Source organism: Saccopteryx bilineata, chromosome 12 (genome assembly GCF_036850765.1).
Source record: "Saccopteryx bilineata isolate mSacBil1 chromosome 12, mSacBil1_pri_phased_curated, whole genome shotgun sequence".
Classification (NCBI taxonomy): Eukaryota; Metazoa; Chordata; class Mammalia; order Chiroptera; family Emballonuridae; genus Saccopteryx; species Saccopteryx bilineata.
The window spans coordinates 43,028,520-43,052,776 of NC_089501.1; the positions used below are offsets into that span (position 1 = coordinate 43,028,520).

The window sequence follows — 24,257 nt, forward strand, 5'->3', positions numbered from 1 at the left end:
TATTTTTCTTAAAGAAAACAAATAAGAGATTTGGATGATGTGCTTTTGAAGTATTTCAGTAAATATCTGTTTTCCAAATCTTCACAGGTAAAAAGAAAAAGTAATGTTCTTTTTCTCTAACTAGTTCAAATTTGACTTACAGTTGGAGGCTGAGACAGTGGCCTGGGACATGGTGGGCTTATGGTCCCTTCTCAGCCGTCCTAGGTGGGTGAGTTAGCCAGAGATTCAACCCCTACAAACCTTACTTTTCTAATCTGTACAATGGGACCATATTACCTACCTTGCCTCTGTCACTGGGTTGGCAGAAGAATAAATTAAAGACTCTGAAAGCTAAAACTACCCTACACATGTTTGGGCGATGCTGCCGTCCCTGGTTCTGTCAGTGGCTCCACATGCCCAAAAGGGACCTTTTTCCTGTCGGGGAGGGGGATTCTCTTCTCTGGGGAGCCTGCAGGAGCTCTTCTTCTCCTGTGGCGCTCTCAGGCGGTGCTGGGCCGGACCCTGAACCTCAGCCCCACCTTTGCTGAGATCTCCAACAGCCTGACTAGACCCCATCCCCTGAGAATTCGTTGCTAAGGAAACTGCTTCTCTTTGTGTTCCAAACAGCTGGAGACGTGTTTTGATCCCAGCCTGCTGGCATGCGTTTGCCCCGCATTTATTTACTTGGAAACCCAAGCTGGGGTAGGCACAGGGCTGTAGAGCTGTAGCAGCAGCAGCTTCAGCCCCCAGGGGTGGGGAAGAAGGGGCACAGGATGGAGGAGGGAGGCTCTGCCATGCTGTGTGAGCCCTGCAAAGGACGAGGGAGCCCCCATTTGAGAGAGATGTATTTGGAATCTGTATTCCTGAGGTGTGTGGCAAGCAGGGTCACAGGTGTTTTTAGAACCAAAGAACACATCTGGAGTTTAGCAATACTGGCAAGTATCCTGGGAGCGTCCAGCAGAAGGAGGAGGTGATGGGTGTGTCAGGAAGGGAGGCAGGAGGAGCTTAGGAAACAACAAAGAGATTTTGGAGGAAAGGAGAAGCCATGAGCAAGCGGCAAGCTTGGAGCCTGGTGGGGAGAGCACAGATTGCTACCAGCCACCACGCGGAAGGCCAACAAACAACCACAGCTGCGTGTGGCATGTGGTGGATTAGTAGGCTTTCCCCATGTTTGCTCACCCTCACAGCGCCCCCTGGTGTAGGCATTTGAGCTGATTCCTTCCGGAGACAGGAGGGGAAGGCACACATTGTCCTTCTTTGGGGTGGTTGGCAGAACATATGTCGTGTGGTTGTAAGACTGACATCCTTTGCTCTTGCTGGTCATCTGCTGAGCACTGTTCCCATTTTCTAGAGGCATCTACATTCCTTAACACAGAGGCCCCCAAACTACGGCCCGCGGGCTGCATGTGGCCCCCTGAGGCCATTTATCTGGCCCCCGCTGCACTTCTGGAAGGGGCACCTCTTTCATTGGTGGTCAGTGAGAGGAGCATAGTTCCCATTGAAATACTGGTCAGTTTGTTGATTTAAATTTACTTGTTCTTTATTTTAAATATTGTATTTGTTCCCGTGTTTTTTTTTTTACTTTAAAATAAGATATGTGCAGTGTGCATAGGGATTTGTTCATAGTTTTTTTATAGTCCGGCCCTCCAATGGTCTGAGGGACAGTGAACTGGCCCCCTGTGTAAAAAGTTTGGGGACCCCTGCCTTAACATGTGGTCCCCTTCCTCCATCTTCAAAGTGACCAATGGTGGATTGAGTCCCCATGTCCCCCAATCTCTCCTCCTCCTTTTATGTCATATCTCCAACCCAGGTGAGAACCTTTAAAGGAATTCTGCGATTAGAGTGGGCCCACCCAGATAATCCAGGATAATTTCCCCATTTCAGAGACCGTGCCCTTCATCACATCCGCAGGATCCCTTTTGCCCCAAAGTACCATATTTACATACCCCAGGGTTTAGGGTGCGGGCATATTTTGGGTCAGTTGACACCAAAATATCACCAAGTGTCACCACAGTGTCACCAAGGACTGACTGAGGGGACTACGGAGAGAATGTGAGCATGACAGGCACTTTGAACGTGGCCTGCCGCATCCACACACGGAGAGCCCACGTCTGCCTCCCGCCATGCCATGCTGCCTCGTGTGGCTCCAAACTGAGACTTTCCTGCCCCGGCTCTGCAAACTAAGTGGCCACTCATACATTTTATTTTTCCTCCTTCTACTAGTGATTCGTTTAGTCATCCTCCTTTCACTTATTCACTAAATACAAGTGTGGGACTTCCTGTGTGACAGGCACTCGAGGAGGAACTGGAGATAAAATGTTACGCAAATACAGATTTGGGGTCTGTCCTCAGAGAGCTCAGATAGTCATGGATCCGAAAGCCACACAAATACCTATGGAAAAGCAACTGTGTTACATTCTATAAAGCAAAGACATGGCACTGTCCTAACTGTAGAGTAGGGCTCTTGGCAAACCTGGGGGTCAGAGAACTGATGGTTGAACTAAGATTTGAAGAAAAAGAAGAGAAGGAAGAGCACCCAGACATAGGGATCTGCACATCCTAAGGGCCTGTGGCAGGAGGAGGCACAGCGGCCTGAGGAAAGGAGCCAGAGAGGTTGCAGCAGGGTGAGCCACGCAGGAAGGGGAGCGCTGAGCTCAGTAATGTGGGCAGGCCAGGGCAGGCCCTGTTCAAGAGCAGTGGGGAGGCCCTAAAAAATTTCAAACAATGGGGAGTGTTTACACGGGATCCTCAGACTTTCACGTTTTCAAAACAATACTTCAGCTACGACGTCCAGAGTGGAGAAGGGCTCCGAATCTATGTGCTAGCCCAGTTAATCCAAGGCTACCGCCGTGACCCATGTGTGAGATGAATCAGGGAGCCGTTATTTCTGGAGCCTGGACCACATTCCAGGAGCAGCTCTGGGTGGGGGCAGAGATGGGGGCCCTGGGAGCATTTACAAACAAGTGTGGACACCTTGCTGTCCTCCCAGGGGCTAACTGCCTGGCTAGCAATGAAAGACCCAGACCTGGAAGGCTTAGCACCAACAAGGAAGGGGACGATGGCCCGGTGCTGCAGCATGGGACCAGTCAGCGGGACGTGTTCCATTAGCAAAAGAATGATGCAGACACTTAGGACCTGAGAATTCGGGAGAGCAATGAATCAGTGGGAGTCAGGGCCGTCCGTCGGGGAAGGCTTCCTAGGTGAAGTGGGAGCTCAGTCTTTACGGACAAACGCAGGTCAAGGCAGGGGTGAGGGTCCAGACCCAATAAGCAGAGTGTCTGTGCAGAATCCAGGGCTTGCTCTGCAGGTGAACAGCCCGGCTTGGCTGGGACAGAGGGGTTAGGGAGGCCAGCAGCTTCGGGTGGTGAAGTAGTTCTCCAGATGTCCCGAGCAGGGGAAGCAGCAGTGCCCCGCTGGCTGCCAAATCAGGTTTGCCTGACCGCTTTTTCCACAGAAGGTCCCATCGGGGAGCATCTAACCCGAGGGCTGCAGAGCACAGCCAGGTGCATCCTGCCGGAGCCACCTGTCAGCTGAGCTCATCTTCTCGGGGCCCCTCCCTGTGAGTCAGCGGCTGGGCTGCAGCTGCTTCCTCCGTGGGGCTCAGCTTTGTACCCCTGCTGGGCAGGTGGCTCCTACTTAACAAGGAGGTAGTGCTCAGCCTGGCAGCTCCTGGAATCTCCCGGGGGGGGGGGGGGGGGCGTTAAAAATTACAGATGGCCCGTGTCCCACACCCGAAGGTTCTGGATTAAGTGGTCAAAGGTGCAGCCTCGGCTTTGGGATGTTTTAAAAGCTTCTGAGGTGAAGCCAACGTGTGTAGCTAAGGTGAGGATGACGGAGGGGTAGCACACATCTATTCTGAGCCACATTCGCAGGAGCCGTCTTCCCTGGCGGGCACGCCTCCGGAATATCTTCGGCAGCTTACTTTCTGTATCCTCTGCCCAGCTGGAGAAAGCTAAATTTTCCCTCCCCTCAGAAATGTTTGTATCTGTTAGACTTTTACTAGGCATGTGCAAATAAATGGCACTAAAGAAGTTTGATGGTGTCGTGTGAGATTTCTTGTGTTCGTGCACACTCTGTATGTACCTTAAGCCAGGCTTTCTTCTAAATTGCACTGGGTGATATTTACGAGACAGAAACTGAAGAGTACATTATACTGTCCATTTAAGATCTCACTTCAGGAAGCTGTGCTTTTTGGCAATAAAACAGACAGTGAACACTTTGGTAAATAAAAAAAACTTTAGCATGAGGCCATATTTTTATTTGGTTGACGAGGCACTTGGAATCTATTGCTGTCTCTTCAAAGAAGCATGTGTCCCCCTTTAAATGCAAGCCAGCTCATACAAATACATACAAATGCGAAATAAAAAAGACACGGGTTAATAGAATGACACTTTACATTTCCTGCCGCCAGGAAATGTTCTTTAAAATAATGTTCTTTAAATGGAGTCTAGGAGCTTGCGTTCAAAGAAGCTGTGGAGGGAAGTTTTATATAAAGTTCAAAACTAATGACTCAATTTATATGTGTTAAAAAGTTTGAATTTCAGACCCTCTGCTTGTTTTTCAGAACCTGGCACACCTCCGTCGCTGTCCTCAATTTGCTTTGCCAAACTGTAATATTTTTTTTCCCCTGCTCGACTGTTTAACATACACAGCAAAAATTCCCCACAGGCGGAATGACCTCCAAACATGGTCTTAAAAATATTTTGCAAAGTCTGAAAGACAGACAGGAAAAGTAAGTGCAAAACAGCTAAAGGATTTATTGGAATCTCAGCTTGAATTCTAATTGCTAGTACTTATGAAAATGTCAATATTAACGTGAAATTGCTGGCAGTTTTTCTAATAAATGTACATTGAATTAGATCGTGTGCGATAGGGGAAATGCTTGCTTTGCTCCGGCCCTCTCAAAGCCAGGCTCGGAATCTGTTAGCTCCCGCAGTCTTGCCCTCAAACAGCTGGAAATGAAAGGGCAGGGCTAAGTATTTTTTTTCTTTTTCTTCTAATTTTATTGACATATAGCCCTGTATGACTTAATATATTTTACTCTGAGGAGAATAGAACCCCAGAAGAGGGAATGGCTGACCATTTGTCACCATATCAAAGCATGGGGCCCAGAGATATTGGTGCGACCCTTTCTGAAGGGGCCACAGTTAAGCAAGGCCCGAGGGATGGAGCCGAAAGCACGCTCAGTGTCCTGGAACTTCCAGACCACCTTGCGCAGAAACAGGTGGTGGATAGAGGCCCAACCTCCTGAAATGCAAAGAAAAGTCAAGCTTGTCAGAATGTTGAAAAATACAAACGCCTGCAAAAGTTAATAGAATATCCAAGCTTGCAAATTGGGATGGTCCTGGCTCATAATCGGCTCGTTTTGCAGAACACGCTTACTGAACCACTTCAGTTCCTTTTAATGATTGACTAATGAGTGTCACAGACATGTGGTTGAGCAGGAATTTAACAAGGCATTGGATTTTATCCCGTGTGACATTTTCATGGATCTCCTAGGAAAGCTGCCAGGAACAAAGGGGACACCCGGCCGCAGGATCGTGCCGTTTCCTCTGACCCTGAACCCTATTCGTGATTGAATGAAATCATTTTAACCAAAGCCTGCTCGGTTTCAGGACAAATAAAGCTTCTAAAAATTAACAGCCCTGCATTTAATATTGCATAGCAAAGTTAAAAACAATGGAGCCATATCAACATTCAGCTGAATGTCTCTATACTCACTTTCTGTTAAAGAAGGCGGTGACCCTGGTGCGACTTTTATAGTGAGATGGTGGTGCCTTTGCCACCCTGCAGACTTAAACACTCACTTTCAGTTTTTTTTAAATAAACTAACCAGCTGGAGACTTGGAGAAGGAACCAACAGATGTCTGAAAGAAAATCACCAAGTTCAATAAGAGATGGAGGCACCTTGGATGCCAGTAAATCTCCGGTAGAAAGATGGCATCCCATATTTGACCGCCGGAAATAAAAACCCTGCAAGATTAACAGAAGTGACCTAAAGCCAAGCAAGAGGATTAGCCTCAACTGATTCTGATTACTGCTAATCTTTATTTCTCCGGATAATTATTACTCCTGGTGGATTATACCTGCTTTTTTACTTGTTAGTATATTGCTTCGTAAATCCTTCAGATCATTTCATGTTTATATAGGTCTTATATTTTTAACCAAAATGGAATCCTCTCTGATAATAGGACATGATCTTTTATAACCTTAGCACCTTCGCGGCTCCCTGGGTGACACCCAGCCCAGCCCCCAGAGTGTCCAGAGCACCGGTGATGTTTGCCTCTTTTCCTCACTTGCACGTGCAACTTCAGTCTAGTCCCGATCCCTACAATGTGCCAACTCCTATGCTGGAGGCAGCTGTGGTGAGGTGGGCATCTGTTCCTGCTTCTTGCCTCTACCACACACAGAGAAACCTGTCTCCTTCCGCATTCCGTTATCAGTGCGTGGTACCCCATCGGTCAGTCACCCAGAGGAGAACCGGGACTCATCCCTGCCTGCTTTCTCTCCCCAGCCCCACCCATCTCAGCCAGCATCTTAGCCTGGATCCTCCTCAAAGCAGAGCCCGAGGCAAGGGCTCGGGTGAAGAGTGTTAGAATCTGGACAGTGATCCCAGGAACAGAGGACTGGTGCGAGAAACGGCGAAGGACAGTACAAAGCAGTGTCCTCACATTGGTTACTCCGGGGAAACCCAGTCTCAAGCCTGCCAGGACTCTGTGAGGACAAAGTAGGATTTGCCCCAGAATTTTTCTGCCTGAGGGAAGAAAGAGGGGAAGATTTATCCATTTGTCTCATCCTTCACTGTCCGGTTGGCCCCCTGAAGCCTTCACTGCCTGACATCTGGGCTGTGCACACGTGGGTGCCGCATGGGTTGCTATGGGCGTCACACTGGGAACAGAAAGCCAGGAATGTGTGGCTGTGGTAAAGGCTAGAGTAAAAAGTGGCCAGGAGGACATAAGGCAGGACATAAGAATGTCCAGCTGCAAAACTTATTGCTTCTGTCCCTTAACTTCCCTCAGATCAGTCCTTACCATCAATAATGGGCTCATCACTTTTTACCCAGATATCTGAAAAAGCCTGGCACATGACCAAGCTGTCTCCAGTACATATTCTTCCAATCCATGGCCAAAGTGTCCGGCGGGCGGATCTGACATTGTCACTCAGCTGCTTGGAACTCTTATTTCTGTTCCCCAAATGTAATGGTAGCCTGTGGCTATGGTTATAATAGTATCATTGTGATTTGATCAGAATGCATACAACTGCGATGCTACAATTAACTCAATAAAAACTTCAATTAAAACATGCATCACAAAGCAACAGAAAAGGGATTGGTTAATCAGTAGGAGAGCGGGAGAAACGGAAATGGGAATGGACCTATTCTGGAAAGAAGATGTAAGAAGCTTGGTTGGATTAGCATGGATTTGGAAAAGCAGTAAATCAGGGCTGGTGGATCGGTCCAGATTATTGGGCGTCTGAGAGCCATAGAAGGGATTTGAGAATTCATTACAGAAGGCACCAGGCACCAAGCTTCTTGAGCAAGGAGTTAAATGATATTGTGTACTGCTGCTTTTAAGACATGGGCTACATTTAAAAGACCTTCTTTACTTTTTTTAACTTTCTCCTTGGTGTCTTCCAATGTTTTGGCTATAATGCATATTGTTTAAGTTAAAATATCTGATCCATCTGAAATTTATCTTGCTGTCAGATGTAACATTTCATTCCAGGATCTTTTTTTCTAGAAGACTAACAAATCATTCCAACAACATTTATAGAATAATTCATCTTTTCCACACTAATCTAAAGTGTGCACCTGTATTATATAATAAATCCTTATTTTTGGAGGGACCTCTTTTTTGACTTTTTATTTTGTTCCATTGATCTGTGTCTTTAGGTAAGTAGCAAACTATTATATATTATATGTGTGTGTGTGTTTGCACATGTGTAAATGTAAACTAATATATGCTATACATGTTATATAATATACAATAATATAATTAATACTATTATGCAATACACAATAACCATAATATAATACAGGGGTCGGGCACCATTTTGGCTGAGAGAGCCATGAACGCCACATATTTTAAAATGTAATTCTGTGAGAGCCATACAATGACCCATGTACTTTATGCATTATCCAATAAAAATTTGGTGTTGTCCCGGAGGACAGCTGTGATTGGCTCCAGCCACCCGCAACCATGAACATGAGCGATAGGAAATGAATGGATTGTAATACATGAGAATGTTTATTTTTTTTTTATTTTTATTTTTTTCTGAAGCTGGAAACGAGGAGAGACAGTCAGACAGACTCCCGCATGCGCCCGACCGGGATCCACCTGGCACACCCACCAGGGGCGACGCTCTGCCCACCAGGGGGCGATGCTCTGCCCCTCCAGGGCGTCGCTCTGCTGCGACCAGAGCCACTCTAGCGCCTGGGGCAGAGGCCAAGGGGCCATCCCCAGCGCCCGGGCCATCTTTGCTCCAATGGAGCCTTGGCTGTGGGAGGGGAAGAGAGAGACAGAGAGGAAGGAGGGAGGGGTAGAGAAGCAAATGGGCACTTCTCCTATGTGCCCTGGCCAGGAATCGAACCCGGGTCCCCCGCACGCCAGGCCGACGCTCTACCGCTGAGCCAACCGGCCAGGGTCTGTTTTATATTTTTAACGTTATTATTATTTTTATTAAAGATTTGTCTGCAAGCTAGATGCAGCCATCAAAAGAGCCATATCTGGCTTGCGAGCCATAGGTTCCCGACCCCTGATATAATATATATTTTATTACCTGGTAGGGCCTACTTTCTTTTTATTAATCTTTTTCTCCCAATTGTCCTAACTCTTTACGTTTGTTAATTTTTGCATAAAACCTTAAAACCCCAGCTTGTTCGGTTGCCTCTCCCACACACACAAACCCAGAAAACCCTCTTGCTGTGTATTGGGTCTTCACAAAGTCTTAGATGAGCACAGGGAGAAGTGGCGTGTTTATGGTGTGTCATTATCTGAGACTGTATTTTGCTCTTCCGTTTATTCAGAACCTCTGTTATATCCTTGAGCGTGTGTTAGAGGTCTCTTCATCTGGAGCTTACATGTGTCTCGGGTTTGTTTCTCAGCATTTCATCTTGTTGTTGTGCATTGGTTACGTATTAGCACAGGCTGGACGCTCTCTGGTTCCATTTCCCCTGGGTGTGGCTTTTCTGGCAGCCGGTCCCTCAGTGACCACACTGAATAAACTATAATAAACGAAAAAGAGATTTATTAGTCACAATTTTGCAATACAAAGGGAAAGAGGAAAAAACAGTTGGAGGCTGAAGGTAGAATTAGATACACATTTTGCTTTGTTTTTAATTATGAGCAAATGTAAAAATGAAGTGTTTCCAGGTCAAGATCATCTCTGGCGAGGGCTGGCCCATCCCTGCCAAGGCCACATGGCCCCCACTTCTGTTGTACAGCCATCTTTGACTTCCTTCTGGCCGCTACAAATAGACTGGGAGGCCTTTGGAGTAAACCTGAGCACACCTGACATTAGACAGGTGAGAAATCGTTGGTTAAGTCCCTGTATTTTGAGAGATTTCAATCCATTCATTTAAATACAAATATGGGGAAGTAAATAGCCAAGATCCTTGAGCGGACTCCTGACTGTAGAATTGTGGGGTGGACGATATTTCTTACTGAGGATTTGGACGTGGGAGAGCACCCTCTTCTTCCCACACCCACTCTTAGCCCTGTGGTCGGCAAGCTTCCTGGGCAGCCGAGACCGCCATTTGTCCTTTACTTCTGGAAACTAAGTAGAAATGGGGGAATACACCTTCTCACTTGAATTGTGACTTAGTACACATCTGAGACTTTAACTTTGTCATTTTCAGCTGCTCCCCTCACTAGATTTATATCATTAATAGAAATTAAATTTAGATGATTAACATAAATTGTGTGCCTTTCACCTTTATGAGCAAAGCCCTAACAGGAAAGCCTGAGTAATTCTTTACGTGTTGGGAATGGTGAGTTCTGTTTTGGCCCTTTCTACATGGCTCTCTCTGCCTCACAGCCTTCGTTCTCTCCGTAAATACTCCGACCACGCATCCCCACCAGGTGCTCACATTCAGTCTTCCTCGTGTGCCCTCTCAGTCTGGGGCAGTCAGTTTCATGCATCTTAACTATTCTACTTTTGCTTAATCTTATCACTTATGTTATTTAAACCTTTTAAATAAGCCCTGGCTAGTTGGCTCAGCAGTAGAGTGTTGGCCCAGTGTCTGGATGTCCTGGGTTCAATTCCTGGTCAGGGCACACAGGAGAAGTGACTATCTGTTTCTCCACTCCTTCTCCTCCTCTCTCTCTCTTTCTCATTTTCTCTCCCCCACCCCCCAGCCATGGATCTATTGGTTTGAGAGCATTGGCCCCAGGTGCTGAAGATGGCTCTGTGGAGCCTCTGTCTCAGGTGCTAAAAATAGCTCAGTTGCAAGCATGGCCCCAGATGGACAGATCATTGGCCCCAGACGGGGTTGCCAGGTGGATCCCAGTTGGGATGCATGCGGGAGTCTGTCTCTCTATCTCCCCTCCTCAGTTGGAAAAGAAAAACAATAAATAAATAAAACTTTTAAATAATATGCATATATCACCAATATACCATTATCCTTTATTTAATATGTATATTTTTAATTGATTTTAGAGAGAGAGAAATGGGAGGGGGAAGAGCAGGAAACATCAACTTGTAGTAGTTGCTCCTCATATATGCCCTGATTGGACAAGCCCCAGGTTTTGAACCAGCGACCTCAGCGTTCCAGGTTGATGCTTTATCCACTGCACCAGCACAGGTCAGGCATATCCTAGTTTCTTTTTTTCTTTTTTTTTTTTTTTTGTTTCTTTTTAGCCCAAGACACAGAAAATGCAACAGTGTGCATTTAGCCGATCTTGGTGGCCTGTTCTTCAGCCTCGGTCTTCTCCAGCGAGCTGATGTAAGCCACTGACTTTGGACCCCGACGTTGCCTCCCCAGACACTGCGGGTCTCATCCTACGTGTCCTTGTGACTGGCTCAGGGAGCTCCCACCAGCTTAGCCAGAGCTCCTCTGTCTTCCAGGTTAACCTGTGTGAAGACGATGGTGGTACAGGTCTTCCTGTGGGCCAGACAGACACCTGGCCTGGGCTTCCCCTGCCTGGATCATGCAGTTAGGGACCCCATCTTATAGCCCAGGGCAGGCGGGAAGACGGCCAGCTCAGTGGGATCCCCATCGGGTGCCGTCTCTACCAGCTGTGCCTTCTTAAAAGCTCTATTCTATTCACTCCAGTCTGTACCTTTTATTTTTCCTTTAGAATGTCTCTCCAGCCCTGGCCGGTTGGCTCAGCGGTAGAGCGTCGGCCTAGCGTGCGGAGGACCCGGGTTCAATTCCCGGCCAGGGCACACAGGAGAAGTGCCCATTTGCTTCTCCACCCCTCCGCCGCGCTTTCCTCTCTGTCTCTCTCTTCCCCTCCCGCAGCCAAGGCTCCATTGGAGCAAAGATGGCCCGGGCGCTGGGGATGGCTCCTTGGCCTCTGCCCCAGGCGCTAGAGTGGCTCTGGTCGCAACATGGCGACGCCCAGGATGGGCAGAGCATCGCCCCCTGGTGGGCAGAGCGTCGCCCCATGGTGGGCGTGCCGGGTGGATCCCGGTCGGGCGCATGCGGGAGTCTGTCTGACTGTCTCTCCCTGTTTCCAGCTTCAGAAAAAAAATGCAAAAAAAAAAAAAAAAAGAATGTCTCTCCGTTTTGCTCTCTCCATCGCCACTGCCAGCACCAAAGGCTCTAATGGTTTTCCGTTCTGCGCAGCCTCCTGGCTGATGTCCGCAGATCCCGGTCACTCCGTCTGCTTCATCCTGCACAGTGCCTCCAGATTAGTTTCCCAAGGCCGCACTTCACCTCCTGTCATCTAATTCCTTGCTGCAGAGGCTCGGTGATTCGTGCCTTTTGTGATGAATTCTCAAATCCTTTCTCTGGCTCTCAAGACTCTCGATAATCTGAATTTAGCTTGTCAGCCTGATTTACTGTTTTCCCAAATAAAGGCTAATCCAACCAAGCGTCTCACATCTTCTGTCCAGAGCAGGCACCTTCCCATTCCCGTTCCTGTCCTTATGTGGCTATAAAGTCTCTAGGGGGGCGAGCTGGGAAGCCTTCTTCTCTGTTCTCTCTCCATCCCTACCCTATCTACCCTTCGAAGGCTCATCTCCAGTCCCACTTGATCCCAACCAGTGGGGCGCTGTCCCCTTTTTTAGAATTCCAGCTTCTCTCGTTCTTGAGTTCACACTGCCTTCCAGTTACTGGTTAGTACGTGAATACTTCATTTAATCCTCACAATATATTCTCAAGAGATCTTGATTAAAATTTCATTTTAGAGATGGTAAGTCTGATGTTGAGAGAGGTTATGGCGTTTGCCCGAGTTAAGTTACATCTGTTCGGTGAGGGAACTACGATTCAAACTCAGGCAGTCTGGCTTCAGACGTTGTGCTGCTCAGTGTGCTGAGCGCCTCTGTCTGGTGCTGAGTGTCTCTCTCCTCGCTCCCCTGGTCCTTCCCCAGCCTGCCTGTCAGCTCCTGCAGGGCGGAGAGCATCTTCCCCGTGTTGTATATACATCCCATTGACTGCTTCCCTGGGGCCCATCGGGGAGCAAAGTTTTAATAGAATACACTGCCTGCAGGCAGGGTATTTATCTGTCTTACTCACCTGCTTTTCTTCAGCCCCTAAAACAAAACAACAAAATCAGGGTCTGACATTGTATCAATAGTAACTGCTCAAAGATTACTTGCTGCGGAAATGACTAAATGAATGTTTGATTGGTTCACAGTTTAGCAAATACACACTCATGTTGGTGTATCCTTCTCACATTACTTATACAAATTTGCATATCTCTATGCTATATATAAGTCTCTCAGTTATCTCCAAGCCACTCTGATGAGTAAGCTGGATTTTTCTTAACTATCACATAAATGCTTAGTTGTTCTCTGCTAAGGTAGTTGTTGCCTTTACAGATCTAAAGGGTTTCAGAATTCATCTATCAGAGCTGATGAAATTAAGTTGTACCCATATAGTTAAACTGATGTTATAGTATCAGAAGCAAAAAGAGGTCTCTTAGGTTGTTCTTAATAAATAGTACTTTTAAATTTGAGATCTACAGCACATGCTTACTTACAGTAAGTAAATAAAATGGTATCAATTAGTCCAAACCATCTTTGAAATTTAATTTTCACAAATGTTTCTTCTTTGTGAGAAAGCTCTTCCAAACTGGAAAAAGGCATTATTTGTTTCATACCCTATACCTGAAAACTACTTTGGCCCTCATTTTTTATCCAGTGTTGATTTAGTGTTTTAGTTAAAAGATACCTCATTTAATCCTCTTTAAATGCTATTGGTGGAAATCAAGCTTCTGCAGAGCACAGTCTGTACTTAATTTATTTGCAAAACCACATTTAGCATTAAGAATTTTGAAATTCAATCAAAATCAATGATTTTGCATCAAAGGCTATATAGTAACACCAAGTTTTCAAAGGGCTTTTCTTTTGAGAAATTCAAGCACCTCATTAAGGCTGTGGTTTCCCAAACATTCGCTCTTCTCCAACATAGCCTTATTCGCCCAATGACAAAGTTGTGTCAAGAAGCAACTAAATATCTTTACCAAGAACTGTTAGAATGGAACCCTCCTGGGTGGGCCCTGGACAAGTGATCTGTCATTGGTAAATTAGAAGAAGAGGCTACCCACAAAGCAGGAAGGCAAATGATCAACAGAGAGGAAGCCACATGTTAAATAAAGTTCTGTCAGCAGCGCCCTTTTAACATGAGGTTTCAGGGAGTTGAGAAAAGAAAAGGAAGTCTAGACCTTAACTAGTTATTATACTTCAAAGGGGAAAATAAACATAGAAATTAGTCCTCATCTTGATGTTGACTGCCAAAGCTAAGCCAGATTTGGGTGTTTATCAGAGAAAGTGAATTTAGGAAACAGAATGTCAGGAACAAATTTATGAAGTACAGGAAGATCTGAGAAAGTGTACTTTTGTTCTTTTTTATTTTATTTATTCATTTGAGAGAGAAGAGAGAATTGAGGGGGGGGGCGGAGCAGGAAGCGTCAGTTTGTAGTTGCTTCCTGTATGGGACCTCACTAAGCAAGTCCGGGGTTTTGAACTGGGGACCTCAGTGTTCCAGCTCGACATTTTATCCACTGCGCCACCACAGGTCAGGATACATTAAGTTCTAAAACAAAATTATAAAGTCCATAAATGGTGGTTATCTAAACTTTTCCAATCTGTTGTTTACCAATCTATACTGTTTGCAAAAATTAGGGGATATTTCAAAATGAATATGAAGCAATAAAGAAAAACATTTGATTTTTTTATTATTAATAAACAAGAACATTAGAAAAGCAAATGACAAGTCAAAGAAAGTTGTTCAATTATGCAAATGAGATGCAAAACCAACTTTAATTTCATTGGTGAAAAATGCCCTATACAAAAGGCTGAAAGTACTGGAGTATCTGCATGTTCCCTGATCCCTTAATTTTTATGAGCAGTGCCTCGTTCAGTCTCACACTTGTCCAAAAAGGGAAGACAGAGTCGTTTCAAGGTGACCAAATCACTGTGGGTAGACCCTTACCACTCCACTGCACAGGCAACCATACACATACATATATGCTCAGTCACACCCTCACAGTGACTGAGATCAAAAGCTCTTTTTTTTTTTTAAGTTAAATACTTCTTCCTAGGTCCTTTTCTTTCATTTTAAACAAAGCTACTTGGTTTAGAATTTTGTTACCAACATCTTTTAATGAACCTACCCATCTGCAACTGGTTATGTGCATAAATGTTTAGACTATTATATTCCAATATGATTGATTGATTCATTCTTTCTTTCAACAAATACTCAGCACCTACTTTGTAGTCAGCTATTCGGCAGAGACTGAGAGTTCAGTAATGAAAAACCCAGAGGTGGTTTCAGCCCTCATGGGGTGTATAATCTACCAGGGAAAACAGACATTAACCAAGCAACTGGGAGAGGGGATCCGGGTGTGAGAACGGTATGTGCATAAGTCAAGAGTTCCAGGTACCATAAGCGTTGCATGTGGATGGAGTTCAGCAAGCGGAGTACAGGGGCGTGATGTGGAGGTGGAAAGGTGAGCAGGGGCTAGATCATCAAAGAGCTTAAGAGAGATCGTAAATATGTAGGGCTTTATGCTGAAGACAATGAAAAGTCACGGACTGAATGTGGTTGGGTGAGGATGGAAGAATGGCAAGGAAGGACCTACATCTGCAATCCTGTGCAAGGGAAGATGCTTGGATTAGAGCAAGATAAAGCCTTTCACTTTGGAATGGAGTTGTCATGGTAGAGGAGAGTAAGGGGGATGGATAGATTAAGATGCATCTGTGAGGCTGAATCAACAGTTGCTTCCTGAGTGATTGGATGTGGAGCTGAAGGAGGAAGAGGAGTTCAGGAAGACCCCAGGTTTCTAGTTGGAGCTATATGTTGGGTGGTACTTGCTGAGGTGGGGAATAAAGGGACAGGAAAATAAATTCCTGCTTTGGATGTGCTGAGTTTATAGGCCTGACATACATGTAACTAGAGACATCCAGTAAGCAGAAGAGAGGACTGGGTTGGATTTATGGAATTGGAAGTTTTTAGTAACCAGAGAAAGGGCAAAATATATATTCCACGAGGTCTGAGATCATGTCTAGAACAGTGGTGATGCTCAGTAATCATTTGCCAAAGCCATGGGGTAGATCAAAGATAAGGATAAAAGGACATGGATAAAAGGACAATTCCTCCATTTTTAGCACTCATGGAGGAATTGAAAGCCAAGGAAACTGAGCAAGAGTCTTAGGAAGAGGACAACCTAGAGATGAGGCGTCACAGAAGCAGAGGAAAAGTCTTTTGAGAAGGATCGTTCATCGTTGTTGGAAGTTTCTAAGAGGCACAAGCAAAATAAAAGTAGAAAAATGTAGCCATTGGAATTAACATCATGGCAAGAGCAAGTCTTCTTGGCAAGAGCAATTTTCTCCTAGTTACAAGGGTAGGGGCCAGATGAACTTGAGTGGAGAGCAGGAAAGACATGAGCAAGTGGAGGTCGTGATGGGAAGGGCTAGTCTGCATTGTCCTGGAGAGGCAGGCAGAGGCACGCCTGGGTTGGTAGCCGTGGTCTCTGCTAAAGGATGTTCTCTCTCAGGGTCACTTCTCAGGAGGTGGTAGGTCCTCAGAAACTAGAGTAAGGGGATTCCATGTGGCTCCTTTAAAAAAAAAAAAAAGTAACTACTTATTGAGCATTTACTAAATACACAGTCCAAAGTGATTAGCATACTAAGGTCCTTTAAGAAGCACATGCCAAGGTGAGATTAGACATTCAAGAGATTTATTGGGATAGATGTCCATGAGGGAAAAAGGCGGTATGTAGGGAGAGCCAGCAGACCCCTGTCTGACCCCTGTGAAGTACAGGGATGGAAAAATTGGGCAGACACAGGCTCAGACTGCAGGGTAGTTCTAAGAAAGTTTCAGCACAGCCAGCAGAGAATCAAAAGTCGCAAGCACTCATCAGAGGAGTTCTGTATCTTTCAGGAATGATCCTACCACAGTCTCCTCGCTGTGCTCAGTCTGTGGCTGAGAGAAGCCCATGGGAAGCATGTGTTGGCATGAACGAGGTCATAGGTTCAGAACAGAGCCTCAGAGACCATTAGTCAATTACTCTCCCTGTAGCTCAAGAGGGTCATGGCTGCCCCACACACATCATCTTGTTTAATCCTGCAGCATCCCTCTAAGGTAGATATCATTCTGCCCGTTTGGCAGATGAGACACCAAGGATTGAAGAAGTTAAGTAAATTGCCTAAATTCACATAATTAATAAGAGACAGAGCCTGGATTTTTACCAGTGGTGTGCCAGGGCTGGCTCTGACTGGCTCCAAGTAATTGCTAAATTTTCAGGTATTGTGCTATTCTGTTGACATCAAGATAGTAGCTCAAATCTGGCTATGGTAGGAGAATTACACCATGGAAATTGGCAGATGCTATAAATCAAACCCTTGTTTATTTTTTCTGAAACTGTGGTTGTTATACATTTACCAGCATACCACCAATTTGAACCCAGGTCATCTGACTCCAAGCTGCCCCTCCAACCTCTCTGCTCCATGAAATTGGATTTACGATTCCCTGGTGCATTTCTGAAACCTGCCTAGACAAAGATTTCTCCAGGAGAGAGAAGGAACTTATCTTTCACCTCCTTGTATTCCCAGCCACGCACACCACCCACCCCACCACTCAGTCTGTATTTACTGTGAAAGGTGACCTGATATATATACTCACCTCTATCAGTGATTGGTAGCATCTGTGAAATAATATAAAAGGTTGTGCTTGATACAGCTGTATCTGTTACCACTCAGATTAATCCCTAAACCTTACATTGATGATGGCAGGCACTACTAGAAAGTGTGTTTCAACCTCAAGATGACCTTCCGGGAGGACTGTAGCATCCGTTGCAGTCAGTGCTGTCATGGGTATGCTTCCTGCCTATTGCCGCCCACAGATGAGGAACTATACTAATTACCTGTCTGCCTGGCTGCGTTTTGTGAAATTGTTTCTCCTCCCAGCTGTGACTCTCCAGCCTGGGATACGAGGCATGCATGTAGAGATGGGAGGGGCAGAGGAGCATTCCAAGCCCCAGACTTTTCCCTTACTGGGTCATGTGCTCCGGTGTCTGAGAGTCCAACATCTGGAGAGAACAACGCCTGAAGGTTAACATAACAAGAAGCAGCTCAGGCCTGACCTGTGGTGGCGCAGTGGATAAAGCGTTGACCTGGAATGCTGAAGTCGCCGGTTCAAACCCTGGGCTTGCCTGGTCAAGGCATATATGGGAGTTGATGCTTCCTGCTCCTCCCCCTGCCCTTCTCACTCTCTTTCGCTGTGTCCCAACCTTTCTAAAATGAATAAAAATAATAATAATTTAAAAAGCTGCTCAGGGGACTCCAGCCACTGTAGCAAATGATGTACCCTAAGTGGTCCACAATGTAAGAAAACTCAGGTCTTGGGGTCACTTCAGACTGGAATATGTGAGCTACTAAGACTATTTCCAGTGCGTGTGAGCAAGCTGTGGGAGACACTTGGCTGTGGAACCTGCTTCCAGATGAAAACGTGGGTCTCCCAGGGGGCACAGCCCTGGCCTTCTTTGAAATCTGTTGACATTGCAAAAGAATCTGTAAATCACTACTTTTTCTGCGCCACTTCCAAAAATGTTTCTTCTTTATTAATTACCTTTTTTAAGTATTTCTTTGAGTGCCTCCTGTGCCATAGGCTCCTCCCTCAGCAGTTGGGAAACATCTGCAACTAAAATGAAAACCTCTCTTGCTGTGGAGCTCCCATTCAAGTCTCATCCCCTGCTCCAACCTTCTTGATCTCCATCACATGTGTATGTGTTCATGCATCACACATGCATTCATTCAGCCAAGCGGGTGTGGCGTCTGCTCTGTGCCACGTGTGGTGGTAGGGGCGGGGGCTGCAGAAACAGGACCGACTCCGCTTTCAGAATACCAGTCTGTGGGCAGAGTCAGACACATTGCCCCGGGGTTCTAACACCTGGGCACTCTCTACAGCCATCAGTGGACAGGTGAGGAGATCATGTCCACGAGGCTTCCTGGAGGAGGTGGCACCTGAGTTGAGTCTTGCAGAGTAAGTAGGAAGTAGCCAGGGAGAAAGGGCATGCATGACTTGAGACAGTTGGATGCATGGGAAGAACCGCAGGCAGTGAAGGCTGCTGGGTATCAAGTGCAAGGCAGGAAGTAGCAACCATGGGAACCCGAGAATGGCAGCCAGGCGAGCCTGCACGGTGTGCCAATTCCCTAGTTTATGCCATCTGTTTAGAAAATGACAACACCCACAGCTGAAGGCCATCTCCCTGCTGTTGCTCTTCTCTGAAAAACAGCAGGGGGTGCTTCCCTGGTCTCTAACTTGAGTGTATAGACCTACAAGGTGACCGTGCTGACCCACATTTCCTGCCTCCTCCCAGCCACGCCCCAGTCCACTCCGCTTGGCCATGTCATCGCAGCCCTTTCCCTTTGCAGAGCCGCTCTTTAAAGGAGACTTCTGAGTCTCCTAAGATGCAGTTCCTTCCCTCCGCACCCTCATTGCCCTGTGTGTCACGTAGTCCACTGGCAAGCCGCCAGCCCGTCGGGCAGCAGCTCAGAGCCTGGCACTCTCTCTCACGCACATCCCAGCACTCTCTTACCACCCCAGAGTGAGACGAACCAGAACTTTACAGCTGCCTCTGCTCCTTCTGGAATGACCCTTCCTGGAAATGTGGGGACCTCATCAGTCCTCCATCAGCTAATAAAAATGGGATGATAGATGTTAAGAGGTTTGGAAAAGAAAAGAAACATGTAACCTGTAGTGTTTTTGTTATTATCCAAGGCCTCTAGACTTCTGAAGAGACTATTTCTGGCTTTGCAAGAACTTGATGATGGAGAAATTCATTGACTTAGTAAGTGTCCCCCAAATAAAAGCCTTGGATAAAAGGTTTTAAAAGTTCAAAGGGAATTGTAGTGGTAGCAGAGGGAAGATGGGAGGGTGCAGAGTTGCAGTTGGAAATGTCAGAACCTTTCTCTTTGAAGGAGGTCTCTAACCCACAGCACAAGTCCAAGTCCTGGTCTCTGTTACTTTTTAAAACTTCATTAGCATTTTAACTATACTTACAGATGGATTCAATAGAAGGGTAGGGCATGAAGGAAAAAAGATAACCCATGAGACTGTTACTGAAATAAAGGAAAAGCAAAAATGGCCTTGACCCTTCTTCAGTTGAACTGAGAACAACCCGGATTACATTCACGGAAACACCTGTTCCATCAGCAGTGAGAGGACATAGTGTGTCCTCAGCTCTGTCATGTGTCTTTCCAGAGGGGCAGATACTCGTTAAATTAGGGCAGCCACATTCTCACTTCCAAAAAGGGCACCCTAGAAAACTGACACACCAAAGCTCGACCAGGGCTGTCGCCCACTCTAATTCACGTCTCTTCCTCAAAAAAGAGTATTAAGAAGTTGCTGGTCCTGGCCGGTTGGCTCAGCGGTAGAGCGTCGGCCTGGTGTGCGGGGGACCCGGGTTCAATTCCCGGCCAGGGCACACAGGAGAAGTGCCCATTTGCTTCTCCACCCCCCCCCCTCCTTCCTCTCTGTCTCTCTCTTCCCCTCCCGCAGCCAGGGCTCCATTGGAGCAAAGATGGCCCGGGCGCTGGGGATGGCTTCTTGGCCTCTGCCCCAGGCACTAGAGTGGCTCTGGTCGCAGCGGAGCGATGCCCCAGAGGGGCAGAGCATCGCCCCCTGGTGGGCAGAGCGTCGCCCCTGGTGGGCGTGCCGGGTGGATCCTGGTTGGGCGCATGTGGGAGTCTGTCTGACTGTCTCTCCCCGTTTCCAGCTTCAGAAAAATACAAATAAATAAATAAATTAATTAATTAATTAATAAAGAAGTTGCCAATTCATAAGGCAAATGACAAACTTTCCTTGAGCTCTTGGGTAATGAAATTAATTTGACTTTATTAATCTATTCCTCCTCGTTTGTAATTTAGATAGAAGAACATCTAAGTCAATAAAAATCCAACTGAAGAAATGTCCTCTTTTTGAAAAAAAAAAGCAACAACTCATATTTAAAGATTTTATTTGTTAAATAAGTGTTTTGGGTAAGAAAGTTCAAAGACGTTTACTTCCTTTGTTCTTCTTAGTACTTTATTTGGAGTTTGGCATTACAGTCAGGGTAACGCACAGTAAAAAATAATAATAATAATAATAATAATGTCTTCATATGAAAAATATTGAAAAGAGCTATACACCCAATTTTTTTTCTATTTTATATATAACATAATTACATATTTCTATTATATGTATTTTCTATTATAGTCTAGATCTTTTATTTTGAAATATTTATATCTGTGTGGCAGATTTATGTTTGCTTTTTATTTTCCTCTTTTTGCTTTACTATACACTCTCTAATAAATGGGTTAAATTTGTAATAAAAATATTTGAGGAGAAAGACTGAGTCTGATGCCAGTGAAATCTTTCTTGCTTTTGAATCTGAATAGTTAAGCAAATCAATGTATTAAGATTGAGAAACCAAAGAAAACATTCGGTGATGAGTTAACTATAATGGTTTCTATTTGTCTGTTTAGGTTCTTTCACATGACACAAGAGTGTTTTCATGGATAAAATTATAATCCCACATATTAAGACTTTCAGATTCATATTTTCCATCTTAGTCCACAGTAGGTTACTTTGCAGATTTTGCTGAAAATTCTGGCTCGTATTTCAGTCTTTTTTCTGTGGAAGCCAGTAAGGAATGGTGGTAGAGACTGACCATTCCTAGACCCCAGGGATCAGTGCTAAAAGGCTATCAATTGATTGAGAACTTATTTTAAAGCACCAACTTATTTCTAAAGCAACTTGGATTAAATAATGAGACTAGCTGCAAACTACAATATTAATATATATTGGAAATCTGCAGCAATGTTCTATGAGGTGTCTTACCTAGAAGTGGAAAGGGAGAAGGTACCCAGTATGTTCAGTAGGACCTGGAAACTGATGGTACTTCCTCATTCACTTGAGAAATACTGGCTGGGCATCCACTCTGGGTGGCACTTTTCAAAGCACTGGCACAGCAGTGAACAAGACCAAGTTCTACCTTTCCTGGAGCTGATAGTCTAGCTAAGTGAAACAGAATGTAAACTAACAAGCAAATAATACGTGGCACGTCAAGGGGTAATAATGGTCAATGAATAAATTCCTCGAGAGTCTATGAACTCCAATAGAGAGGTGGGGTTGGATGGATCGATTATTTTCACCAGCTTAGTATTTCTTTTATTTTTTTTTATTTTTATTTTTAAAGAGAGAGCAAACGAGAGAGAGAAACATCAATTTGTTGTCCCACTCATTTATGCTGTCTTTGCTTGATTCTTGTGTGTGTGCTGACCAGGAATTGAACCTGCAACATTGGCATGTCGGATGACACTTTAACCAACTGAACTACCACAGCAGGGCTAGTATTTTTTTTTAATTTTTGAATGCAGGCAACAAATGACAACAGTATTTACAGTACCTATAATGTTACCAAAGAATTCATAAATATTTTATATCAATTACTGTTATTGGACATATCTCAAAATAATCATTCACACTACCTTAATACTTGGATAATATGGTAGATATTAGACCCACTGAGAAATCTTATTTAATCCATTAAGCAATCATATATATTACCTACCAGAACTTTTTTAGTATTTTGATAAATAATTCAATATATTTGGTTGCCCTTTTAATCCTGACTGCTTTATGTTATATGCTTAAGCACATTGATTTGAGAAATGACTGTTTAGACAGCACCAGCCTGCCAAGAGCCAGAAGTGTGTTATGCAAACTTCCCATATTTATTTATAGAGTTTAAAAAAAATGTACTCAAGAGTTGAGATTTAGTACAATTGATAATTCTTACTGCTCTATCAAGGACTTTTTTTTTTTTTTTTTGACAGAGACAGAGAGAGAGTCAGAGAGAGGGACAGATAGGGACAGACAGGAAGGGAGAGAGATGAGAAGCATCAATTCTTCATTGTAGCACCTTAGTTGTTCATTGATTGCTTTCTCATATGTGTCTTGACGGAGAGTGGAGGTGGCTATAGCAGAGCAAATGAACCCTTGCTCAAGCCAGCGACCTTGGGCTCAAGCCAATGACCTTGGACTTCAAGCCAGCGACCTTTTGGCTCAAGCTGGCAACCCCATGCTCAAGCTGGTGAGCTCAAGTTTAAGCCAGATGAACCTACACTCAAGCCTGCAGCCCAACCTCAGGGTTTCGAACCTGGGTCTTCCGCATACCAGTCTGAAGCTCCATCGCCTACGCCACCACCTGGTCAGGCTGAAGGACATTCTTAAGTGGAGTGTTCTTTTATTGCAAGTGTGTGTGGTGCTGAAGAGTACCATGCCCCGTCTGGGTGGGTCAGGTCTACTGTCTTGATGCTCATTGATGAGCCAGCCATTTGCTTCCCATTTCACCTCATCAGCACAAATGTTGACACCATCAAAAGGACAAATAATACCTTAGGTTTTTTATTATGAAAATAGTTTTGCTCTTGTGGACCCCTGAAAGGGTCTCAGAGTCCCAACAGGGATCTGTGGCCCACATTTTGAGAACCACTGTGCTAGATTAAGTGGCCAGTTCAGGAATTCTTTTAAGCACTTGAACCACCCAGGGGACTTTAGTTACATAAAAATTTTGTTGGTGGTTGTTGTAGTTTGCTGTCCAGCTCTTTGAAATAAAAGTTTTAGCCAAGTCCAAGTTTTTAAGGGAAGATTTTTAAAATCTCAGTCAAAAATAATCTTCAGTTAACATTTTGGTTTTTGATGGCCCAAAAAAAGGCCCAATGCCAAATAAAAGTCAGCAAATTTAGAGACATGTGGTTCCTCTTTAAGAAAAAAATATCTAATCCAAAGAGGGTCTTCACTTCTTTCATTCATGAACCCCATTAGCATTAAATGAACCCTGAGACCACTTCTCAGAATAATGCTTTTAACTGCATAAAATAAAATCCTTAGGATTACAAAGAGACCAAATTATATTGAATTACAGTCATAGTCTCTTATTCTTTGGAGGACTCTCTGTACCCCAAGTTGGTGATCACCTACATCTCCCAAACTTTGGTGGCAAAAACACCTAGTGATGAGATTTATTTTGAAAGCATTTGTTTCCAGATCAATTAATATGTTAAATTCTCCCAATTTTGACTGTCAAGAAGATAGATCTCTAGACCAAATGAGTCCAGAGCAAGAATATGGAATAAGAAGAATGAGTTTATGTTTTGCCTTCTTTTTTTTTTCCCCTGTATTTTTCTGAAACTGGAAATGGGGAGAGACAGTCAGACAGACTCCCGCATGCGCCCGACCAGGATCCACCCGGCACCCCACCAGGGGGCGACTCTCTGCCCATCAGGGGGCGATACTCTGCCCCTCCGGGGCGTCGCTCTGTTGCGACCAGAGCCACTCTAGCGCCTGGGGCAGAGGCCAAGGAGCCATCCCCAGCGCCCGGGCCATCTTTGCTCCAGTGGAGCCTCGGCTGCGGGAGGGGAAGAGAGAGAGAGGAAGAAGAGGGGGAGGGGTGGAGAAGCAGATGGGCGCTTCTCCTGTGTGCCCTGGCCGAGAATCGAACCCGGGACTTCTGCACGCCAGGCCGATGCTCTATCACTGAGCCAACCGGCCAGGGCCTGTTTTGCCTTCTATAAGGCTGAATGGCACATGAGTCCTGCTAAATATAGTCTCTTTGGAAAGCAGATCT

The 24,257-nt window shown here is 45.2% G+C and overlaps 1 protein-coding gene across 3 annotated transcripts in view; it reads left to right on the forward strand.

The window, feature by feature from the left end:
* Positions 1–24,257, forward strand: part of UST (uronyl 2-sulfotransferase) — a 328,028-nt gene that overhangs the window by 231,222 nt on the left and 72,549 nt on the right. The window lies entirely within an intron of this gene.